Source organism: Lissotriton vulgaris, chromosome 12 (genome assembly GCF_964263255.1).
Source record: "Lissotriton vulgaris chromosome 12, aLisVul1.2, whole genome shotgun sequence".
NCBI classification, from domain to species: domain Eukaryota; kingdom Metazoa; phylum Chordata; class Amphibia; order Caudata; family Salamandridae; genus Lissotriton; species Lissotriton vulgaris.
Window position 1 is genome coordinate 702,793,620 of NC_141700.1, and position 17,515 is coordinate 702,811,134.

The 17,515-nt window shown below is 44.7% G+C and overlaps 1 protein-coding gene across 1 annotated transcript in view; it reads left to right on the forward strand.

The window, feature by feature from the left end:
• Positions 1–17,515, forward strand: part of LOC147678040 (mucin-3A-like) — a 174,535-nt gene that overhangs the window by 18,283 nt on the left and 138,737 nt on the right. The window lies entirely within an intron of this gene.

The following is a 17,515-nucleotide window of genomic DNA, read 5'->3' on the forward strand; positions in this document are numbered from 1 at the left end:
TCACCTTCAGGGTATAGAAGCATGAGGTGGAGACAGAGTTGACTTAGGTGTTCATGTTGAGTTTGCTATTGATGATCCCCAGGTTCTTGGTGTGAGTGGTGGTGGGGGGGTCATAGATCCACTAGCCATTTCATGAAGTAGGACTAGCCAACACAAAGACATATTTAGTCTGACAATCTAATACAATTTGTGACTCTTTGGTTGACATTAATTAATGTTTTGTCATTATAGAAGTCCACTGTTGGACAAAACACCTACTTCACATTAATCATTACAGAACCCTTCTGATGAAGCAAAGCCCTTTTTAAAATCATCTCAAACTTTTTCATTCCGTTCAAAGACCTCCAGACCTTTACCCTCAACAGCAGAGAGAAGGGTTTCAGTGGTTCAGACAAAAGTGAATTGTCCTGAAGGTCTCCCTGTGTACTTAAAATTCAGATTTTGAAACATTTTGGAGAATGTTGGTGGAACCAGTAAGTGCCACCCCATGGCAGATGCCTTTACCCCCGTAATGAAAGTACTAATTCTGAGTTCTCATCTCAACAGTTAAAGAGAATACCACCAATATATTATTGTAGTTCATCTGCACTACCACACTCAATATCCAGGGGTCCACCTTAAATATGTGTTTAACTGTTGACTGCAGCCATCTTCATTGATTTGAAGACCCACAACTATTACCACTGTATTTATTCATTCATACCATTTTGTATAAGTCTGAATAACAGCAGGGAGTTTCTGAGTGCTGTGCAGCATATATTAAACAAAAGGCATTTGAGTTAAGAGTGAGCAGTCATGCCAGCCAAAAATGAACAAAAATAGGGATGCAAATAACATAAGTGTGCACAGAATGACATAGCAAAGTTACACTGGTATCATCAGGGTAGGTAGTAGAATGCATGTTGAACAGGACCCACCCAGGTACTTAGTTGACAATTTAACCACCTTAAATTGCTTTGCTGGAGGAGTTGTCAGAAAAATGCCAACCTATTTTTCAACACCATCGCCAACTATTGACCAATTATCCAACTGCTCGTCATCAGATAAATAAGAAAATAATAGTAGCCACCCAAAAACATGGGAAAAATCAACAACCTCTGCCTTCAGTATTACTATCAGCCTCCAGATCAAGTTAACGCGTTCCACATTGCAGATGAGTATGACCCCTAGCCTCATCATACTTCTTAAACTCTCAGTAGCCCTTAACAAAGCTGGCCATAAAAACATCATCAATACCCTCATGTCGTGCAAGGGATTTATGGCCTCTAAACGTTAGAGGTTCTTGTCCCATCTCTACGATCAATCCAAGCTAAGGGTAAAATGTAAGGGTGGGTGTAAATGTATAATTCTTTCTGATGTAATTACTCCTAATTACTGTAACATTACTTGTAATTTTGCATAACTACATGACAAGCATAATCCAGCATTTAGCACCATTTTCTCAGTGCAAAATACACCATTCGCCCAAAATGGGCCTGATGAGGCTTTTTTTGTTCTGTGGTCTTGCGGTAGTATTTTTTGCTCCAAATTGCTCAAGCTGGCGTAATTGTGTAATGTCGGTAATTTTGCACCACAAAAGTAATGGTAGTTACTAAAATTACTCTGATGTAATAAAAAATTCAGCCAGGCCTAGTAGAATGACCTGATTACTCTTTTCATGGAGTGGGTGCATCTTAGTAAGTCAATTATTAGTTAGAGGGTTACATTATGAGGCGTCTTCTGAAGAGCCTCTGTCTTAGTGCTGGGGCTGAATTGTGGACATTCAAAGCCTACAGCCTCACACTCAAATGGATGTGCAACTGTGCATTTAAACTAACAAATAGATGTCCAGAGGAGCTGCATAATAGCAGGCCATCTTCTACATATATTCATGAACCTTGCCACAGTAAGGCTTTTGTAAAGTACAATGTACTTTGGGAACCAGTGGAGTATATTTAGGGTATGTTTTTTCACACTTCGTTAAAAAAAACAAAAAAAAACGTTTTTGAAGCTGAATTTTCACTTATAAAAGTCTACCTATGAGTATTCTTGATTGGATAGGATTTTGAATTGGACTGGTTTGGATTTCGGAATGCACTGGATATCAGATATTAAAGCTGCTATGACCAGGACTTTTCTCAACACCACCAGAAGTAGGCCTCTGAATTTATTACAGAAATGAAGGTTATATCTAGGCCTGGGCAGAACTCGGGGAGTTTTACTCTGCAGAATTCCATGGAGTTACCTAAAACTCCACGAGATTCCACAGAGTCCAGAGAGCAGATATAATTCGTCATGTTATGCTGCTTGTGCTGATTGTTTTTGCCAGGAGCTTGTTTTGCAGATGTTAATGTTAATGTTAATGTTATTGACATTTATAAAGCGCGCTGCTACCAAAGGGTGTCCTGGCGCTATGAAAGATGTCCACCTAAGACCTGGTCACGGGGATTATTTTGGGCATTAGGCATAAAACAGCCAGGTTTTCAGAGCCTTCCTAAAAACAATAAGCTCTGTTATGCCTCTGAGGAAGAGTGGAAGGGAATTCCATGCTTTGGCGGTGCCTACAAAAAAACTTCTGCCACCCCAATTGGCTTTTTTTGCCAATGGTATGCAGATGAGTTTGGCTTCAGAGGAGCACAAGGATCTTGTCGGAACATACCAGTTGAAATTTTGGATCAAATGACTTGGAACAGAGGCATGGAGTGATTTAGGGTTACGCATAGGGCCTTAAACAAAACTCGCATAATATCAGGCAGCCAATGTAGCTTTCTGATTTCTGCAGAAATAGATTCATATTTTGGAGTTCCTGACAGCAGTCTGGCTGCTGCATTTTGTACGAGTTGAAGTTTCCTTAAAAGGCCTTCCTGAGCATTAACATATAGACCATTACAGTAATCCAACCTGGACATGGCTAAAGCTGTGACGACTGTCTTCTGACTTTCTATAGGAATATAGGGCAATATTTTTTTGCATGATTTTAAAATGTAAGAGGTAGCTGAAACAACTGAGTTTACTTGCTCTTTGTGGGACAGCTTGTTTCACTTTCCTGACCGGTGTTGGAAGAGGGCCAAGAGAGTCTGGCCACCATGCTGGGATCCAAAGGTGGGGGTTGTTTTCAAACAGTATCACCTCTGTTCCGGTAGAATTGAGCTTCAAACAGTTCTGGGCCATCCAGCCACCCACCGCTGTTATGCATTCATGGAAACGGAGTGCTGGTTTCTGAGTTTCATTTGGTAGCAGAGAGACAACAATCTGTGTATCATCTGCGTATGAAGTCAACTTGAACCAAAAGGAATCAATAAGGGGGCAGGCTGCCAGACATAAACATTAAAAAGAGTGGGGCTCATGGACGACCCCTGCGGGACTCCACAGGGGAGGGAAAATGACTTTGCAGTGAAGTTGCCAAGCATACCTGTCTGCACTCTATCTGCTAAAAATGATTTGATCAGTTTCCAAGCCCTGCCTTTGATACCAAACTCATGCAGCCGGTCCATCAATAATGCATGATGGACCGTGTCAAATGCCGCAGAGAGGTCCAACAGGATCAGGGCTCCGTTCCCTCCTTGATCCAGAGTGGCCCTCATTTGTGCAGTAGACTTGATGAGAGCAGACTCTGTACTATGGCTCCCTCTGAAACCATACTGAGTAGAGTCAAGTAAATGTCCATCCTCTGGAAATTGGTTGAGTTGGGTATTCATTCATTTTTCAGTGATTTTTGCAGGGAGCGGTAGTTTGGAAATCGGTCTAAAATTATTCGAGCGCATTGGATCCAACTTGGGCTTTTTTAGCAGGGGAATAATCGATGTTGTCTTCCATGCTTTCGGAAAATAGCCCTCTAAAAACATATTATTGATAATCACTTTCAGGATTGATGTAATTGGTTCGGATGGAAGGAGGACAGGGGTCCATTGGTGATCCTGATTTAGCTTTCACCAGGATGGTGTAGACTTCCGCTGCTGTAGTAGGTGTAAAGTTACAGAACTGAGGCATAGTGTTCCCATCCCCTTCCCAATTGGCCTTTTTTACTGGAGGGGTATGATTTGTATCTCCTGTAAATGTGGCATCAATATCCTCAACTTTCTTAAAGAAGAAGTTGGCTATCTTATCGCACAGTTCTTGACTGGCTACAACGGGATTTGAGGGGGGTGGGATAAGGCTGTAACTGTTTTAAATAGTTCTTTGGTGGAGATTTTTGCAGACCGTATTTTCTCTGCAAAGTGATCTTGTTTTGTTTTATGCAGTAGTTTCTTATAGTCTGATAGGCATAATTTATATTTGCGTTTTTCCTTAGCATTATACTCCCTCCTCCATACCCTTTCTTGATGTTTACAACGGAGTTTACTTTCTCTCAGGTCCTGGGAGTACCAAGGAGAGCTTGGCCTTTCCCTATTATTATAGATGGTCTTCACTAGAGCCAGCTTGTTTGTTAGTGCTTCTAACCAGGTAGTGTAGGCTGAAGTGGCCTCATCTAAGTCTCCTGGTAGCAAAGGAGAAGTGGAGACTAGCTGGTCTTGCAGTTCATTGGCATTTATTTGACTCCATGCTCTAGTGGTCGTTTGTTTTAACACTGGTTTCAAAATGTCTTGACCTGATGATATCACCTTAAAAAACTCTATCCTGGGGATTGACCAGATCACCGGGAGCGTGTTCGTGACCTCAGATTCTTATTATTGGAAAAATGCCATCAAGTGTGTGTCCCGCTATGTGTGTGGCCTCGGTGACCCGTTGACTTGGATCTAATGAACTCATTAAATCTATCAAATTAGATGTATCTCCCTCATTATCTATTTCCCAGGTGGAAGTTAAAATCCCCTAAAATAGTGTATGAGCTAGAGCTTATCCCTTTTTCTAGCCAGCTGCCTGCTTATGTTATAAACCGATTCCTGGGTCCAGACGGTCTATATATCAGTGTGCCGTTAAACGTGGAGTGGTGAGACAACGAAAAGCTAAAATCTAATGCCTCACATTCCATGTTAGGCGAGGGGCTAAAGTTTGCCTTCAGCGATTGTACATATATCACTGCTAGACCCCCGCCCTTCTTAACTGACCCATTTAATGTGTGGCAGGTGAAGCCCGGGGGTATTGCTTTTATCAAATCTGGTCCAGACCCATCGTCTGTCCAAGACTCAGTAATAAAAGCAATCTCAATTGTTTCCTCCCGGATTAGGTCCGTCACCTCAATACTATTTTTGACTAGGGATCTCGCATTCAGTAGGGCACATTTTAAAAAATTCTTAACTCGCTTCCTTTTTTATCCATGGTTATTCGTTTTATTGGCCTCTCCTGTTCGCTCATAGATATCTGGACAGTTTTCTTACAACCCGGACAGCTTTCCAGACAAATGTGGGTATTCTGTCCAGGCGTAATTGTAACACATGAGGAGTATGGCCGGGATACCCATCACCCCCTCCCAACACAATCCCCAAGAATGGGAAGACGGAAACGGTTCTTGAACTTTTGGAAGGCGGGAGGGAGTTACCCTCCCGGCCGTATTTATTAAAATATGAAACAAAATTAAAACATTAAAATAACAGTTTCATATCATGTACAATTTCATTTACACATTACGATGTTTATTGGCTAACCTTAACACATCTCTAATACAAAGGTTCTCCTAGCCGATTCTAAAACATCCTGTAAATGCATTTCTCAAAATTCAAATTGTACATCCTAACATTACGGGCCAACGGCAAGGTCGTAACCGGTGTCAGATCCCTAATACCAGAACTCCCCCCTCACTTATGAGGGGCGGGCGCACAGAGGACTGTACCTCTGTGCCAACTTCCAATTTCCCTTGTCTTAGCGGGGGCCCCATATTCACTCGACGCCATCTTAGTGGTCGTCCGAGGACTCGTGTGAGGTGTCTAGAAGGTAGCGTAGACCCCCCTCCCACCCCACACTGCTTACCACATCCGCCGTCGCGGATGTCCTGGCCCCGGGAAATTCCCAGGAGGGGCCCGTAGCCCCTCCTCTCCAGGGAGGGGCCTATGACCGCCTTCCCTTTCGGCGGCCCCATCCTTAGAGGGTACCGCCTCCCCGTGTGAGAGGCCAATGGCCACCTCCCCCCGGGCGCTCCCATCCATAATGGGTGGCGCCCCACCTCTAGGGATCTTCCAATTACTGCTCACCGATCATGACCTTACCGCCCGACCAAAAATAAATACGACATTTTTTAACCGAATGAGGACGGAATAAACAGTTAAGCTGAGCATTTCAAAGTATAAACTTTTATCTAAGCAATACGACCTTTTTTAACTCTGCTGCCATACTTCGCCTAAATACATGCTAAAAGAGCAACCACTTTGTTGTCATATCAAAATTTTCCAACTTTATTAGAAACAACCTGAAAAAGAGATAATATCTTCGTTAATCGACTTTATTGCAATACTAATGCTGTCATCAGGGGCTGGTGGGTGGGTCAAAATTCGCTTCTTGTTCCGTCTCGGGCTCACGTGCAACGCGGAGGTGCAGCTTCCAAGCACAGGAACAAGAGGATGCTTCCTTGGATTGTTGCTCCTTTTATCCTTCTTCGGGAGGGCGTGGACCCTCCTCCAATCCGCCCACGGGGCGTGGCCGACGGTGTAGGTGCCTAGGACAACCCCCTCTTGGGCGGGAAATGGCGCGCCCCGGCTACGCCGCTTCGGGCATACCAGCTGAGACTCGCCTCCCGCCCAAATGGTTTCCCGGGGGGATCGGGGCACCCTACCATACGTTCGGGGGGACCGAGTGGTCGCCCCTTTCCATTATATTTCATAGTGTTTAGGCTGTGAAGAAATCTGCTAGAGTAGACATATGGGCTAGGGGCTTCTTTGGCCAAACGGGCAGCATGGCTGATGTTGTGCGCCAGACGTGCGCGGACGGCACAGACGGGCTTGCCTTTGGCGCGCCTTCGGCAGCCTGCGCCAGTTGCGCGCGTCCCCTGCGCATCTGCACCAGATTCCTCCTTTTGTACTGGGGTATGGTCAACAACTAGCCCAGTAACACTCTTCCTTCCCAAGATGGCGGTCGCGAGTAGCTGTCGCCGGTCCTTGGTTCAGGGAAAAGTGCTGAGTGGTGAGTGCAAATTTCACAAGTTTAAAAGATTAGCAGCAAGAACATTTTTAAAAGAAAAACGCCACAGAGATTTGTTGGTCCACCCGGCTCAAGCCTCAGGAGACGTCTTTGTGAGCGCTCGCGTCTACTTCCTGATTTTGTACTGGGGTATGGTCAACAACTAGCCCGGTAACCCTCTTACCTCCCGAGATGGTGGTCGCGAGTAGCTGTCGCCGGTCCTTGGTTCAGGTAAAAGTGCCAAGTGGTGAGTGCAAAATTCGCAAGTTTAAAAGATTAGCAGCAAGAAAATTTTTAAAAGAAAAACACCACAGAGATTTGTTGGTCTGCCCTGCTCAAGCCTCAGGGGACGTCAGATAATGAAGTGCAGATAATAAAGTGCAGTGCAGAGCAGCTTTGAAATGCTTAGACCATTAGTTTCATCATTGTACATAAAATCCACTAAATAACATTTTTGCGTCTTCTCTTCCTTCATAGTCCATATATCTTTTCCTCCTTTCCCAAGGCAGTAGACTTTATATAGGAAGAAAGATTGATCATCCCGCCTCAGCCTAGGGTACTATACATTTTACTTTCTGCTTTATCCATATATTTCCAAACTGCTGATAATTTTTTAATAGTCCCTACCCTTTTTTTGCATACGCTTCCTCAAAAGTTTTGGTGCGTAGCATTTTTTTATGCCATTTTAAATAGTCTGCAACTTTAGTTGTCCTCCAATTCTGAAGAATCAAGGACCATGCCATTAAAGAGGATATCTCTATATATGCTTTCTCTCTTTTGGGGATTGGACTGTTTGGACTCTGCCTCACAATCCCAAACAATGCTATCTCATCCTCTGGTTTTAATTTTCTCTGTGAGCCCTTATTGAGGGCGGAAAACACTGCCTCCCAGAACTAGGTTAAAAGAGGACAAGTAAAGAAAATATGGAGCCAGCCCCCTGACCCATTTGCTGGCAATGAAAAGCACTTGTCCTCTATTTCTGGGTACATCTTATGTAAAACTCTTGGTGTATAGTAAGACATCCAGTGGAATAGGAATGCCATTCTTTTAAAATGTGCTGCTCTTAGTGCTTTATTGTCATGCAACAAAATCTCCTGACACTCTAGTTCTGAAAAAGTGCATTGTGTGTCTTGGAATTTTTTTTTCTAAAAAGCTTGTTACCAAAGAGCGTTCCCTTTGGTTCCGCAAAAGTCTATACCAGTTTCCAACCCCCTTAGCTTAGCTCGATAGAGCGCTGTTAATAGGGGCTCCAAGCAGAGCTTAATGGGGAGCAAGATTTTTTCAAGAACTGGATAATCTGAGAGAACCCTTTAAAAAATGGCTTACACCTCGCTCCACACCTAGCCTGGATCTCATGCAGTTTTAAACATCACCCCCCTACTATAAAGTGGCAGAGTTCCCTAAAACCATTACTATCCCAGTATCTTATCTGGCTATTCTTTATGTATAGGACTAACATGTTGCATTCTGTAAGCTTAAAGTACTCATATCCTGCTAGCTGTGCCTTCAAATGATAAAATTACCGTATTCTAACCCTGAATTCCTGTAATGTCTTGTATTGAGTCCTCTTAGGGAGTTCAGTGGTTTTGATGAAAACTGGAATCTGAGATTCTGCTTCCTGCACCATCCTATCCACAAAAAAACTATCCAGTGATTCCTTGCCATCTGACATTTGAGCCATTATATCCACAAAAGTAGCTTCAAAATAAGTTCGGACTTGGGGGAGTGCCAACCCCCCTTGACTAATGTCGATTTGAAGTACAGAAAATCTTACTCTTGATGCCTTTTTCTTCCAAATAAATTGATGAAACATTACTTCCAGCTCATTAAAATATGACATGTTAATTTGTATTGGGGCATTTGAAAATAATAATATTAATAATGGTAAAATATACATTATTATAAGAACTACCCTGCCAAGTAATGTAAGTGGAAGAAGAGTCCATCTATCTAATGCATTTCTGATCTTTGTAGCCATTGCTACATAATTCAGTTTAAAAGTTCCTCATATCTGTTTGTAACATATATCCCCAAATACCAAATTGGGTCTAGGGACTTGGCTTGCCGTTGAAGAAAACTTGGAAGAATTTGACTACCTGCGTTGAGTAGCAGGATTTCTGCTTTGTTATGAATAATTTTATATCCTCCAATAGATTCAATGAATTCTGTCAGTGTTGTCTTGATGTTATGTTCCTCTGGCCTAAGGTAAAGAATAATATCCTCTGCAAACAGTTTTAATTTGGGCATCCCCTCTGTTGGGCCACGGAGACTGGAGGAGTCCCCGAGCAGCAGCCCTGGCCAGCATGGAGTCCCGGTGAGTGGAGCTGAGCCTCTAGTCATTTAGGCCCGGGCCGCGGTGATGACGAGCAGCAACACCCTTGCTGGGTAGTGGGGGCATTTTGTTTACTTTTCACAGCTGCACCGCAATTGCGGGCAGCTGCACCTATGGGGGCATATTGATTTCCATGCTAAGGAAGGGGTGAGCAGCAACCCGTCCCCAGCGCATTGTGCACTTTTGCTTTTGCTGCATTGGCAGCTACGCCCTGACTTTCTGGACATAGGGCATTTGCCCCACAGGAAGGCCAGTTGGCCTGGGGTCTAATGTGATGCCAACCGAGGAAGCATAATAGGTTTATGGTTATGAGGTTTTATGCCTACTGTGATACCTATAACAAATGTGACTTATGCACCATGATTATTGCATAATGTGTTTATGCTGGTGAAGTCTATTGCGTAATGTGTTTATGCTAATGAGGTTTGGCCTAATGTGTTTTATGCCTAATGTGATAATGCTGAGGTCATTATTGTACCAGTAGTTACTGGTTGTGTTTCATGTTTACTACCTGCATTCTGATGGTTCTGACCGTGGCCAGATTGGCCTGGTCCTGTATATAATCCCCTGTGAATATTGACTAGTGCCAGTTTGTACAGTGTATATTGTGTGATTATGATTCTAATGTGTTTTGGATAATACAAAGGCTATGTCTAATATAACCTTGTGTGGAGTTTTGTGGTGTGCCTAGTATGTTGCTGCTGTGTGTGTGTGTTGCGCAAACGCTTTACACATTGCCTGACTGCTCGTGCCAAGCTACCAAGGGGGTGAGCAGGGGTTATCTTCAGTGTGTAACTCCCTTACCCTGACTAGGGTGGTGGTTTCTGCCTGGCTTAGGCACAAGCCCTAGCCAACCAGAAATCCCACTTCTAACACCCTCCACAGGGTATCTGCATATTAGCCCAAATCCTAGCAGCAAGTGGTTCTATAAAAAAAGTAAACAAAGTGGGGGATAGAGGACGTCCCTGGCGAGTTCCCTGCCTTATATCCACCCTTTCTGCTAGCCGAGAATGTATAAAGACTTGAGCCTGGGCCCCTTCATATAAATTCCCTACCATTTGAGTTATTTGTATTGGGAATCCCAACCTTCTAAGAATTGCGACTAAAGCGTCCCAATTAACTAGATCAAATGATTTTTCAGCATCGACCATCATTATTAAAACAGGCAGTTTGTTGGAGTTAAGAAAATCAAGCGCTTGGACTAAAAACCCAGTGTTAGATGACATATATATTCCTGAGACAAATCCCGTCTGGGCTTTGTGAAATACCTTCTGTGCTAATGGAGAAAATTGATTTGCCCAGATTTTCATTACTATTTTATAATCGACATTCAGCAAACTAATCGGCCTGTATGAGTTGACATTTTTAGGGTTCTTGTCCTTTTTAACAAAGCTAACTATAGTAAATTCATTAAAAGTAGATGGAACATCACTCCCGACTTTCACAACTTCCATTCCAGACTTTCACAAAATTAAAAAGCTTGACCAAAAAAGGTATTAATTCCTCTGAAAATACCTTATAAAACTCAGTTTCTAGGCCATGATTTCCTTAGGCCTTTCCACATGGCATTGAGGCGAGGTCACTCTTAATTTCCGTTAATATAATTCTTGCACTTATTTCCTCTGTCTGTTCATTTGTCAGCTGCGGACGTTTAATGCCCTCAATATATTGACGTATCGCCTCATTTGAAACCATATATTTTGTTGCGTATAGCTTATAATAGTGCTCCAGAAAGATGTTTGCACTTTTTTCCTTATCAGTAACCGAAAACAGAGCTGTTGTACTCGTATTCTCCTGAAAAAATGTCTTTATCCATTTTTTCATATCCTCTACCCATTTGGGGTTCGAAAGGAGGAGTCGATCCATCTGCCACCTGGATCTCTCTCGCCTTTCAGCCTCCACTTTAATCTCAATTATAACCAATGAATGATCTGATAATAAATTGGCCCTGATTTCAGCACTTAGACAATTAATATAACGAGGGATCAGAAAAAAATCAATATGGGAAGCTGTCTGAAATCAGTGGGAGTAAATGACTTTGGTCTTATTCCTGTTGATTTCCAACATATTTTCCTAGGCATATTTCAGAAGCTTGTCTATAAAATGCTGCAGACCAATTTTTGTTTGACTACAGAGGAACACATAGTCTGCATGCAGTAGATGACTAAGTTGCAGTAGATCCAATCAAGCAGGGTGACCGTTTGTCTGATCAAGTGACCTTGTTAGATCCGCTAGGACTAGATTGAAGAGAAATGGTGCAAAGACACAATCCTGTTCAAGGCCTTGATATGACCTTATTTTTCTAGTGACCCAGGTGTCAATACCTATTTTATTCTAATCCAGGTATTGGAATACAAAAGTAGTATCCATCTTAGGAGAGGGTGGGGAATGCTCAACTTGACCAGTTTTGACTAATTTAACTATGTAGCTAACAATTCGAAGGGGAAATTAGGGCAGGAGTTGCGATAGTGTTGTAATCAACTTATCTAAAGAGGGAATTAGATAGCACTTTTCTCTTAAATAATGGGGAAATTCCTCAAGAATCACTCCAAAACAGGAACCTATTTTAAAAGCAATTACTTCTTCCTAGCTATTCAAATGTGTCCATATATCTTATACTTTGTGCCCCACCTGACTTTTCATTCAAAACAGATTATTGTGTTCAAGACATTTAGAATGAAAGACACACCCTGCAATGTGCTAATTGAACATATCTCTGTACACCATCTCAGGCTTCCAAAATGTACTTACTTCTCACAAAGAGCGCTACAGCGACAACAAAGGCAGCTGCAATGCAAGCTTTCCTCAAACACTGAATCAGGAATTCAGAATTGAGAGTATTATTTCAAGCTTACTTTATACACATTTGCAAACAAAACAGGTGATGGACCGAATGTGGATCAATGTCACACACTCAACCCAGTCCAAAGATCTGGGCCCAAATCCATTGTTTCTTTGCACTCCACACCACCCTGGGTTAGACAATGGCGATATGCAAATCAGCTCTGACCCTGTTGTAATGGTAGTGCGTTGTAAAAGTTGCGTTGTAAAGGTTGTTTCCCCTCTCAGGAGAGTCATCAGGGAGATTAGGGCACTTTCTACCCATTGTTTCTGGTGACTACTTACCCCTTAGGCCATATTCGACACCCCTGTAGAGTTCTCACCAGCGGGTGGTTTCTACAGACCGACAAAGTCTCCCTGCTTGAAGCCCTCCCTAACAGGAGTCCACAGCTTTTCCAATTTTTACCTATTGGGATTCTGCATGATGATCAGAAATTTCAAGCACAGGCAAGAATATGACTAGCCCTGGGCGAAGAACTACGCTCCGTTCGCGGAGTTTGCGGAGTTTCGGCAACTCCGCGCTCCGCGGAGAACGCGAAGTTGTCAAATACTCCGCAAACTGCTGCGTAGCGTAGTTCTCGCGCGCTCAATAGCATTTTCGCGTGCGCGAGGATGCTTGTCGGTAAGATTGAGTTGCCGAACACGCAGAAACTGCAATCTGGCACAGAATTACTCGCGAACACGTTAGTAGTGACCGGAAATAAGGTGACGCGAGCGGGCGGGACAAACCTCATGGGTAACTTCGCCCGCTACACATCCTGAGCATGCAGGCAATCAATCAATCAGGATATTTGTATAGCGCGCTACTCACCCAGAGGGTCTCAAGGCGCTTGGGGGAGGAGGGTCCGCTACTGCTCGAACAGCCATGTCTTGAGTTGCTTCCTGAAGCAGAGGTGGTCTTGGGTCAGGCGGAGGTGGATGGGAAGGGAGTTCCAAGTCTTGGCTGCCAGGTAGGAGAAGGATCTTCCTCCCATGGTGGATCTTCGGATGCGTGGCACGGCGGCGAGGGCATGGCTGGTCGATCGTAGCTGGCGGGTGGAAGTGTAGAAGGTCAGGCGGTTGTTGAGGTACCTGGGGCCCAGGTCGTGGAGGGCCTTGTGTGCGTGGGTGAGGAGTTGGAACGTGATTCTCTTGCTGACGGGGAGCCAGTGAAGGTCTCTCAGGTGTCCGGAGATGTGGCTGTGTCGGGGGATGTCCAAGATGAGTCGTGCGGAGGCGTTCTGGATGTGTTAGAGTCTTTTCTGGAGTTTGGCTGTGGTTCCGGTATAGAGGGTGTTTCTGTAGTCCAGTCGGCTGGTGACGAGTGCCTGTGTGACCGTCTTCCTGGTTTCGGTGGCGAGCCATCGGAAGATCTTTCAGAGCATGCGTAGGATGTTGAAGCATGATGATGAGACGGCGTTGACTTGTCTGGTCATCGAGAGGGAGGAGTCCAGGATGAAGCCCAGGTTGCGTGCGTGGTCCGTTGGTTTGGGTGCGCTGCCCATGGCAGGGGGCCACCAGGAGTCGTCCCAGGCGGAGGGTGATGATCCAAAGATGAGGACTTCCGTCTTGTCTGAGTTCAGTTTCAGGCGGCTGTTCCTCATCCATTCGACTACGTCTTTCATCCCTTCGTGTAGGTTGGTTCTGGCGGTTCCTGGGTCGTTGGTGAGGGAGAGGATCAGCTGGGTGTCGTCGGCGTAGGAGATGATGTTGAGGTTGTGTTGGCGTACGATGGCTGCGAGGGGGCTCATGTAGACGTTGAAGAGGGTGGGGCTGAGTGATGATCCTTGTGGTACGCCGCATATGACTTCGGTGGCCTTGGATCTGTACGGGGGGAGGCGGACTCTCTGGGTTCTTCCGGTGAGGAACGTGATGATCCACTCCAGTGCCTTCTCTTGGATTCCGATGTTGCTGAGGCGCTGCACTAGGGTGCGTTGGCAGACCGTATCGAATGCTGCGGAGAGGTCCAGGAGGATGAGGGCCGCTGTTTCCCAGTTGTCGAGCAGGGCTCGGATGTCATCAGTGGCTGCAATGAGGGCTGTTTCGGTGCTGTGGTTGTCGCGGAAGCCGGACTGCGAGTGGTCGAGGCTGGTTGGGCGAGCGCAATTGGTGATCCACTGTGTGAGGTTGTTGGCTGCTTGGTTGGGGTCCGTTGAGCTGGCGGGAGGGTTCTGGCTCAGTGAAGTGGTGAGCTGGTCGGTGGTGATCTTGTTCCAGTTCCTGCGGGGAACCTGTTGCGGGTGGTGGTGAGTCGTGGTCTTTCTGAAGCTGAAGTGGACGCAGCTGTGGTCTGTCCAGTGGAGTCTGGTGGAGTGGCTGAAGGAGATGTACTTGCTGGAGGAGAAGACTGGGTCAAGCGTGTGTCTGGCGTAGTGGGTGGGGGTGTTCACCAGTTGCATGAGTCCGAGGTTGGCGAGGTTGCCCAGCAGGGTGGTGGTGGTGTTGTCGTTGTTGTTCTCCAGGTGGAAGTTGAGGTCCCCTAGGAGGATGTAGTCAGCGGAGGCGAGGGCGTGCGGGCTGATGAAGTCTGCGATGTCTTCGCTGAATTGTGTGCGAGGTCCTGGGGGTCTGTAGATGAGGGTGCCTCTGAGTGTGGTCTTGGGGTCCGTGTGTATCTGGAAGTGAAGATGTTCGGCGGCTGTGAGGGTGTCGTCTGAGTTGGTCGTGATGCGGATGGTGTGCTTGTGGACGATGGCGATGCCTTCTCCTGTCTGGTTGACGTGGTCTCTCCGGGTGATCTTGTATCCGTCCGGGATGGCGACGGCGATGTCGGGTGCTGAGGAGGCATTCATCCATGTTTCCGTGAGGAAGGCGACGTCTGGAGATGTGGTGTCGAGCAGGTTCCAGAGTTCCACGGCGCTCCGGAAGACAAAAACGGCTCGCGAACGGGTCAAGCAAGCTACTACGCATGTTCGCGGAGTTATGCGTAGTTCGCGGAGTGCAAGTGCATCTTCGCGTAGCTCGCGGAGTGCGGCTACGCGAACTACGCCCAGGCTTAAATATGACCCCTGTTCTTGTGAAATTTTTTTGATAAATCTGTTGTGTTTATTATACTAATGTATGAACTATGTGTTTGTTGCTTACTCCACTGAATTTTTTTAACCATATTTTTAAACTAGCTATTGTACAAATTGTTTTTAATTACTTGTGTTTTGCGAATGACCCTTTTATTCTGAAATAAATATACATTGTTATATTTTTTTAAACCTTAATGTCTTGTCCTTCTCTATAATTTGACAAAACCTATACAAAAGTATTGTTTACATCTAACTGTTGGCCGTTTTATAAACTCATAGAGACTTAAGCTTCACGTACAACAATGTGTGATTGGTATCTGTAAAGGCATAACGTTGGGCACCTATAAGATCATACTACCCAATCTGGGTCAATTGTGGGACTTCTTTGCTTGTTGAAGAATATATTCCTGCCAACATGAACTTCGATATGGAGACTCGTTTTTTAACCATGCCTTAGCAATAGACCTAATCGTGCAACTGTGATTGCATGAAAATAAATCCAAACCAGATTACGCTCTATTGACTTAAATGGCCCAACATTATGAGCTTTGGATCCCAATTGCCTTCACACTGTAACAGATTATGTAATGAATTGAATAGTGTGGCCCAATATGTTAAGAGGATTGGTCAAGTTGCAAAAATATGAGCAGCGTCTGCTCCTGGCCCCATACACCAAAAACAATCAAAGGTTGCCCTATAGCCCATTCTAAACAATCTGTGAGGTTTATAATACATCATACAAAACCTTGAAAGAATGAGCTTTAAAGTATGACACATTGAGTATACTTTGGGCCAGCGGGACACTAAATCTAATATCATCCAAAGAGACAGCCAGGCCTAAATTCTTAGCCCATTTAGTCAATTTTAGACAAAAGTGCTGTTCATTAGAACTACAACTAATAAGATTCTGCTATAGGGCACTAACAGAGTGGCATATATGGATGTAAAACTAACAATAAATTGATTGTGACCCATAGAAACATAGTTAGCAGGAAGATGGGCATTAAAATCTTTAAGCTACAAATATCGAAAAAAAACTCTGCCGATGCATGCCCCAAAAATGCTGCAGTGACCAGAATAAATGGAATACCCCACAGAAAACCATTGACTGAGCCATTTTATACCAGTCCGTTGCCCAGAATGTATGTAACCCTCATGCAGTTGCAACGGCATATTAGGATTTGGACCAAAGCAGGTGTACTGATTGAAAGTCAAAATATTACCCTACGTTTTAATTGAGAGCCAAATCTTCTGATAGACAAAAAGTATCTTAAACCTGGTACTTTTGAAATAGACTGTATTAATCAGGCCATGCAAAGTTGAAGGGTTGTAACTAAAAATCCAACACTCTTAAATAACAACAAGACAACTGACAGTCAGACAGACCCATGACGGACAGAAGCGTCAACCCAAATGAGGAAAGTACAGCCATAATGAGGGAAGAGCCATACCACCCATTGCCCGGTAGTTCCTACAAATCGATATAAGATCTGCACATTTAGACAGCATAACCTGTGGGATAGGTGTCCAGACCGATTCCAGACACCCTCACCAGATATGTTTGCCTGTATACGAGCTAACTCATAGTGCCACTATGAACTCCTCTTACCAAAGAGTGAATAGTTTCTGGCAACTATTGATATAAAAGCAAACACAAGGGAATGATGGACGGAGTGCTGAAAATTTTCAGACCCTCACCCCCAGTCACAGATCAGGGTTGAATCCATCATCGTTTTTGAGCTTGCTTCGCCACCCCAGTTCAGACATAACTATATGCAAATCAGTCTTGACCCTGTGCCTCATGGGAACAGTCCAGCCCGAACTGCCTAGCCATGTCTTCCATGGACCAGAAACAAGCATCCTAGGACCGATTTCGGGCGAACAGCCCTCATCAGCCAGGCTTGCTTTAATCCAGTGGAAAAGTGAGCAAGGGAACCCCGTCTGGGCATACCCTGCCAACTTAAGGCGAACAAAGCAAACACAAGGGGATGATGGACGGAAAGCTGACATTTTTCAGACTCTCACCCCGTCACAGATCTAGGTTTAATCCATCATCGTTCTTTAGCTCACTTAGCCACCCCAGTTCAGACCCAGCCATATCCAAATCAGTTTGGACCCTGTGCCTCATGGGAACATTCGAGCCCGAACTGCCAAGCTAGGTCTTCCCTGGACCGGAAACAAGCATCCTGGGACCGGTTTCGGGCCTACACCCCTCATCAGCCAGGTTAGCTTGAATTCAGTGGCAAGGTGAGCAAGGGACTGAGCATACCCTGCCAACTTGTGCCGAACAAAGCAAGCACAAGGATGACAGATGAGC